Source organism: Halyomorpha halys, unplaced genomic scaffold (assembly GCF_000696795.3).
Source record: "Halyomorpha halys isolate HHAL.00 unplaced genomic scaffold, Hhal_1.1 Scaffold358.1, whole genome shotgun sequence".
In the NCBI taxonomy this organism is placed as follows: Eukaryota; Metazoa; Arthropoda; class Insecta; order Hemiptera; family Pentatomidae; genus Halyomorpha; species Halyomorpha halys.
This window is the reverse complement of record NW_027105142.1, coordinates 162,116-170,651: the sequence shown is the minus strand read 5'-3', so window position 1 is coordinate 170,651 and position 8,536 is coordinate 162,116.

Here is an 8,536-nt window from a genome sequence, read left to right as displayed (position 1 = left end):
AATTTTGAATAATCTTTATTAGAATGTGCCTAATGATTTATGTATATTAAAGATCAAGTAATTTCATAAAATTATTGTAATAGTGTGAGGAGAAAATGGTCGGGTAAAACGTATTTATTTGTTCAGACATTCCTACCTACATTTCAGGCATTCATCAGGGTTGAAAAATAAAATGAAATAACAACCTTAATTTAGAGAAGACAAAACAATGTAAATAATAACAAAACACTTATAAGTACTCATAACAATAAATTAAGTATATTTTAGTTGATACTAATAGAAGATAAAATATTATATTGTAGAGGTAAGAATTATACAAAACAAATGGACAAAAAAAGTTATCAAAAATCAGTCAGTGCTCAAGTAAATAAAGAAATATATATACAGAAAGGTGCGGAAGAAAATGTAAATGATGATTCATTGACATTAACATAATTAAATATGTAAATAATGATCAAAGATGTATAAATAATGAAAACAATTTATAATAACAATTTATAAAGTTTAAATAACATAATGAAATTAACGATATGTATGATACAATGGGCAAGAAAGAAAACGAAATATATGCTACAATGGATACAAGATGCATACTAATACAGAGAAGTAAAAAGTAATACGCTTAAATAAATATAGAATGTCCGGAAAAGTGAATAAGGAAGGAACAAGAGGGAAGAGATGTGTGGGAGTAGGAAGAAGGAAGGACAGAGAAACTTACTGACTGGCGGAGTTTCCGTCAAGAGTGGATGGGGACGAAATCGTACTGCTATCATGATAATTTATTTTTAAAAGATTATAATCTCCAGTATGGCGCATTAGTTGTCGCATGTAATTGTGAGATGAATCCTCTATTTGGTCTAAATATACATACATACGATATTACATTAAATATCATAGAAAAAGAAACAATAAACAAAGTAAAAAAATATATAAAAACCACATTTGCTGTCTATATATATTTGTTGTTTATATATAAATTTGCTGTTTATATCAATAAACAATTTTATTAAATCTAGTCTCGTATTTTAAATCTTCTCTCAATTTACACCCAGATATAGGCTAAAAAAATAATTTTGGAAAAGAAAATCATTATTAGATATATGAAAAGAGTAAAATAAATAAAACCAATCGTCACACTAAAAATTATTTTAAAAAATTTACTTAGCACTTACAAAAGTACTCGTGTGCGATCTCAGAGCTGATTCAGCTTATATTCCAATACTTCTTAGCAACAAGTAAATCACGAAAAAAAAACTGGTTAATAGCAGTCAACGGGCTAGGAGTATCAGAATTGAAGGAGCATTTGCAATAACCAAAGATTTTCATATGACATCTCCGACGCACGACTATACCTCTACCACTGAGTTCTTGGGTTCAGTAGTTGGTTAGATCCATGACTAGCATCAAATATTTTATTTTATTTTTTATGACTCCCCTCCTGGTCATTTCTGACATGCAGGGTGAATATCTAGAGGTGACCAGTCTATTCTAACTATGGTGGAGGATCAAGTTTTACCATTATCATTTTTCATTTCATAGCGATCCCTCAAAATGAAAAATGTCCATCCCCGGACCGGATTCGAACAATGTTAGGATGCCAAGACCTGCACCTCGACCACCTGAGCTACGGACGGTCTTGACCAGCATGAAACTGAACATTAGTTGTGTAATGATATAAAATCAATTTTCAGCCACAGTCGGTCGGAACCGAATGTAATCCCAGGAGTTATAGATACCCACCCTACTCCCAAAGTCCCAAAAAATATTTCACGGAGTTCATGAAATTTATTTTAAAAAATGAAAAATTACTTTTATATAATTGAGATCCTGGAGCACTTATTGTAAAGAATATGTAGGATTAGAGTTCTGACGCACATTCATCTCGAAGTATATCTTATCAAAGCTCAAAATTGCCGATGTGTCCTGGCGACTTGCCACATGCATGTAAACTTCATTTTTGTACAAAGACATGTATCCTTAAACCTTCAAAACTTGAAACTACATTTGTAGAAACTATTAGTGAGGAATATGCCTTAGATAAATGGCTTCATATGTATACGGATGGTTCTGCATCAGGCATTAACATGAGAACCAGTGTGTGTTCAAGTTACTTCCGGCTGTCATACCCTGTGGGAGCTGTTTGTGACAATTATGATGGGGAAATCCAGGCTATTTATCTTGCAATGGAAGCTGCGATAGTAAATCAGTTATCTTCAGAGATCCCGAAGCTGGTTCATAAGAATTATCTACACTAGATATTGCATAATCACCAAACGAACAAAACATTCCAGTTATCGCTGCTATTTTTATGGCTAGCACAAGTCAGATAAGGACAGACAAAAGTTTTAAGCGCTTAAAAATCATTTTCATAAATGCTAAAATCTCTTTAAGGAACCTTCTCATATTTTGACATATACCATAAACATCCGATTAGGGTTATCCTTTAAAATAAAAAAAACGTTATAAGTTTTTCCAGGAAATCCTCTTTTTAGTTCTATGAGATGAAAAAAAATTTCCATCAAATTGTCAGATTTTTTAAAAGTGTTTTAGAGATTGGTGCTGAGAATTAAAATAATTGATAATTTGTTAACACTTCAAAATTCAGTAATATTGGACCACCGAAATTGTTCTAAATTATTGATTAAATTACAAATTTAGGTCTGTAAATTATCCTTTACTCCTATATCATTTACTTAATACTTACCAATTAGAAATGACCATACCTGGCGTTCACGAAAGTGAGGTGGCTTAGAGCTATATTTTAAGATTACCGTGGCATGACTGATAATAACGCCAAATTTGGTATAATGGCATCTTATGATATGCCAATAAATATTTGTCACGGTGGCCTCAGAGATTTCTTCTTAGTGAACCAATTTATATATTTTTTATTTCTCAGACTTAATTTTTCTTCAAAATAAAACCATAACCATTTCTTTTCTTATCCCAATCGGGTTAAACCACTCCCCCTTTAAATGCTGGCTACTGGGAGTGGGATTTTGAAAACCGTTTTTTGATGAAACCATAAAAATAAATCTGTACCGTTACAACCCTTGAAGGGTCAGGGGTTCAGTACTTTGTAAGAAAATACGGTTACAACGGTTATGCAAGGGATTTAGTAATAATCACGCTCGACCGTCAGAGTTTCCCCTTATTAAAGGTACCTACTTTATGAGGCTGGGTGAACCCCAGGAGGGCTCCCCGAACCCACAGAGTGGACACAGAGCTACAGTTACAAAATAAATAATTATCTGTCACAGCCGGATTCGAACCCGGGCCCTTGGAGTTAATAGCACATTGCTTTACTGTACGTGGATACTATATGTTTTGTTTTGTTATTTGTATTTTTTTATTACCGGACCTCAGTTTTACCTTTAATAATTGGTAAAAAGGAGGAGGGACTATAGTCTTGTGCAAAAGACACCCTTTACTACTCATAATGTCATAATTAGCGAACAATCACTAATAATGAACAAAAATAATAGTAATAGTTATGTAATTAAAAAATGAAAGAAAAAAAATTTACTAACAGATACAAATAATACATATATAATTAATAAAATAAATGATTGACTTTATAGAAATAAAAAAATAGTTTAAGAGAAAAATTTAACAATAATGATAATAATAAAAATAGATTATCATAGACTTTATGGTAGGACGTCTTGCATCAGCTTGGGTTCAGTCTACGCGTTGTAGTTGGATTGCCTACGTTGTAAGCCACTGTACCTTTAAATGCTTTGTTACTTGGAATAGAATTTTTTAAACCGTTTTTATATGGAATCATATAAAAATAAATCTGTACCGTAAGTAAATACTGTTACGAGACCGAAGGCTGTGCAAGGAGGTGATTTATTCAGAATCGTACTCGACCACCAGATTTTTCCCTAACTAAAAGTACCCACTTTATGAGGTTTGGTGGACTCATCAACCAACAGGGTTGACACATGGCTACAGTAATATTATTAGTATTCAATGGTGAATTTCCTTTACAAGGGCATATAATCATTCTGACTCTAATGACTCACGGCTTTATTTCTCAGATTTTCAGTATAACCAACTTAATGCATTACAAATATATTTTTTACATGAATAGTTTTTTTTTTTAATTTAGATTTTTCAAATTCAACGAAATTGCCTAATTTAAAATAAGGTATAAATCACCCCCCCCCCCAGCACAATATGTTGAAAATCTACAAGAAGTTTCCAGATGAAAAATATGATGAAATTCAACCATTTCCTCAGTTTCGAAAAAATATGTTTGTAAGGTATTTGGTTGTTATTATTAATACTAAGCTTAACACTACTGCGCGTGTTGTGTACGTAGTGTAACTCAACGTGGCGCGCCCGGTGGAGAGTTAAGCCATACACAAAGGATATAAATTCAAAACGTAAAATAATTTATACTGGGCTACGAGAGAGAGAGAGAGAGAATATTACAGTAGCCAACTTCTGGTGGCGTTGGAAAAAAAAATTGTGGAGATTATTTTATCTAAATAATAATAATTATTATTAATATTTAAAATTTTGAGTGCGAATAATCTTAAATTTTAAAAAGTATATCTTATACATATTAAACAGTTTAAAAACTAGGTTCCCTTAAAAGTCGCAGATATAGGCACACGCATACATACATAATTCGAATCATAAAAACCAACATTTTCAATAAGAAAAAAATTCAAATACTTACGTTTAGAACATATACAATCGTATTGAATGAAAACACAAAATTTACATCGCAGTTAAAGCAATCCAATTTAGTTAATTGCTCGAATCAAGGAATGTCATACAAGTATAATTAAATGTAATAATGGAATAAAATAAATACATTATAAAGGAGGAACCACATAATCCAAAAGTTCATATATTTTAATTCTAGAGATTTATTATTCGTTGCTCCAGTGGAATTGGGGCAAGTGAAGAAAACGTGTTTGGCATCTTCTGTTACAGTTGGACAAGTGAAGCACTCTCCGAAATTGTTCAGTTAAATGTGAACTACCGGATCTTGTTGGGTTTGTATTAGTGGAATTCACTATTCTTTGCCTAAGTGTGTGTATAGAAATACGTATTTTTGTTTAGCAAGTAGGGGAGCAATATTTATGTCTTAGTGATCTAAATTTTTATTTTCATAAATATGTAAAATACCTTTTTCAAAAGATTGGAACCAAATTTCATGGGATAAATTCTTTTTGTTCATGAAATGATCATGGAAACGGTTTTTAGCGACATAATTTAATTAATCCATAAAATAATTGCATTCCCTCCTTCCTGGTTGTGTTTAATCCATATAGTAAAATACATATATCATATAAATTAAAATTGAAAAAACAGTAAATAGTACGGTGTAATCTCGGTAATCTGAACTGGGGTATAAAGAAAAAAAATGAATCAAAAACCACTTTAGTCAATGTCAGAAGTGGGCAACAGAGGATGATATACCGCGGCAGCAAGTCCTTCTCTTATGTCTGAGAGAAGTTTCTGCGAAAGTCTCAGCAAAAAATATAACCGACTTTTTTAATTATTGTTTTTTCTCATATTTTTGTTCTAAATATTGTTTTTTTGTAATCAATTTATTTTTTTTAAATAAAAGGAACATGGTCCGGGTGCGGTCAAATAAAAACTCAAATCTCACTTTTTCCATCTTTTAGTTTGTTTATTTATTTTTATAATTCTTTTTTTTCTGTTATTTTTTCCGTTTTGATTAATTTATTTAAACCTTTTAGTATTCTTATTTAATTTTTACGTTTCATTGTACATTTTTTAAATTTTTTATTTACTTTGTTTATTTATGTTTACAACATTTAAGTGTTTGTATCTTTTTTAGCCCTGATGAAGCCCTGCAATGTGGGCCGAAACGTTGGCTCAATATAAATTAATTAATCACTATTTGAGTTTTTCTTTGACCATAGCCAGACCATCTTCGTTTTATTCTTACGCACGGTTAATTAGCGATCTTCCAGTATTTATTTATTTTGTTTGTTTTTTTTACTTGATCTACTGCTGTGACTATTTTGTCTTTGATTTGATTTTATATTGCTATCAAATGATAAATTATTTTAATTTGTTAAACGGATCGAACGTGGGATGCGGATTACTGGAGAGAGGAAGTATGAGAGAGTGAAATAGGGAGCATAAAATTTCTAAATAAATGGAATAAGATTGTCAAATGGAATAAAATTGTTAAATTGGAGAGAAAATAGTTATAGTATATTGTATTTAGTATATAGAAGATTAATGATTGTAAGGGTAGAAAAACTAAATGTTAAATATCATGTTGATATATGTGGTATATTGATACTCGATCATGGATTGATTGATATGCTGTGTGTTATAGCTAACCAATGTATTTGGGTAGCATAGCTAAATAAAGCATTTCTCTCTTCTAACCGTCACATGTCCCATAAAATTTGTTTAAAAAAATTAATTACATTAAAAATGTTATGTACATTTATATTGTTCAATTTGTTTACACCACCTTTCCTAATAATTTCTATTATCCGAACACTACCCTGCAGCAATTACTTCGGATTGCCGAGATTACACCGTATATAAATTGGGTTGGTGGACCATCAAAAAGTCAATTCCTTATATAGGATGAGGAATATATATTTTTCTAACAGATCTATTTCATGATTCAACGCAGTGACAAACTTTTGATAGCAGTTGGGTTTGATATAACGACTGAGTACACATCAATTCGCTCTATAAAATTCTCTGAAGGGCTCACACGTGAAAGAGGAGAATTGTTGAAAGTGTTTTGAGTAAGTTGTTTGTTGGAAAAATAACTACGTTTTGTATTTGTACCACACAAGGAGAGTTATATGGTTTAGTTCCTTATTCTGGTTGAGAACATTAGGATTTTCATGAAAGCCGGATAAATGGAGATGCCACGGATAGCTACAAACTGTAAGGTTAAATTGAAAATCATCCAACTTCATATAGATGAAATTGTATCAATACCATATGAGGATATTGGAGAAGGAACCGTCACATGTTTCAAATCTACAAAAATCAGAGTAAACAGATGATTCACCTGATTTGATGATGCGATGATAATCAGTGTTTAGTTACCCAAGGTCATTAATTTACCAGGTTGCAGTTGCATAATGTGGTTTTTGCATTAATGTATGTTATAAAATAAAAACTACACATACTACTTACATATGTTAACTAACAGCCTCAACAAAGGCTCTTTCAACCATGAAACCAGAGTCCCAACCTCCAACAAAAAAAGCTGCGATATAAACACTCATACTGGGCTTTTCATAAGGACCAGTTGTGGCGGAGAAAAAAGGTATTTCCTTATCTTTGGATTTGAAAACGTAAGATCAATCATGATTTAGTCACAATAACCGACCTTGTGGCTCCTGAGGTATTTACAAACGTTATCTTTCTTAATAATTAAGGTTCAATACTGGAAGAGTTGTAAATATTTTAATGAGTTGAAGTGAAAAATTCCATTGAAATTTTTGTATTATTTTAAAACATTTCACATAATCTGTACACACTACTTAAAAATAAATAAAAATACTTTTAAATAAGTAAAAAATACTTTAAACATAATTTTATATGCAATATAACAACTATTAAAAGGCCTACCTAAGGTTTGAACAACTGTAGCACACTCAATATTCAATCAGTTGGCCTGAAATTTTGGCTACAACTTGTTATCAACCAACATTCAAAATAAAATAAGAGAATCAATTTAGAAGGAAGTTTAGGAGGAATTTCGAGTGATCACCCAAACTATTATCAGTGGGCCATAATGGTCCTTATGGCCATATGGTCATTAAGACCAGGGGTTCCACATAACACTGCCAACTTTATTATTTTATCCAAGAAAAGTTAAAAGTTAACTTTTAACACGATTGAAATCATAAAAATATTGCAGAATTAATATAATAGGAGTAAATTTAGGAGGTTACTCACATTTTGGACACACGCACGCCCTATCAAGTCGGCTGTCATACTCACCACACAATTGGTAGATATAAGTTTGACAAATGCAGGATTTTAGGTATGCAAGACCATTAATATGTCTTGGATACCTGAATATTCTCTTGACAAATAAAACAAAATCAGCTCTCATTCTTATTCTTAGCTGATAATTTTGAGTTAGAAACTGAATTATGTAATCCAAAAACTGTTCAATCCATGCAACAAAAGCCACGGCAGTCATTGGCCCCTTCTGAGTTATGATTATTCTTGTACCTATAGGCATCTCAAAGTCCTAGTCAGACTGGAGATCCATTGTCTTTGGAAGATGATCATTGGGGAGGAGGAGGTGGGGATAGCTATATTCACATCACCTTCAAGAGCTATTATGTGGACTTTTCTGCGTCCTTCTTTTGGCTGAACTTCTTGTACTACTAATTACTAACAGAACAGCATTTTTATGATGAAAAATATATTCGAAAAAAATTTGAAACAAAGTATATCTATATAGATACACAATATATAGATATAACAAAGGTGCACCTACCTTAGTCCTCATTTTAAATACAATACTATCTATTGTTGTCAACTTTGTTAAAAT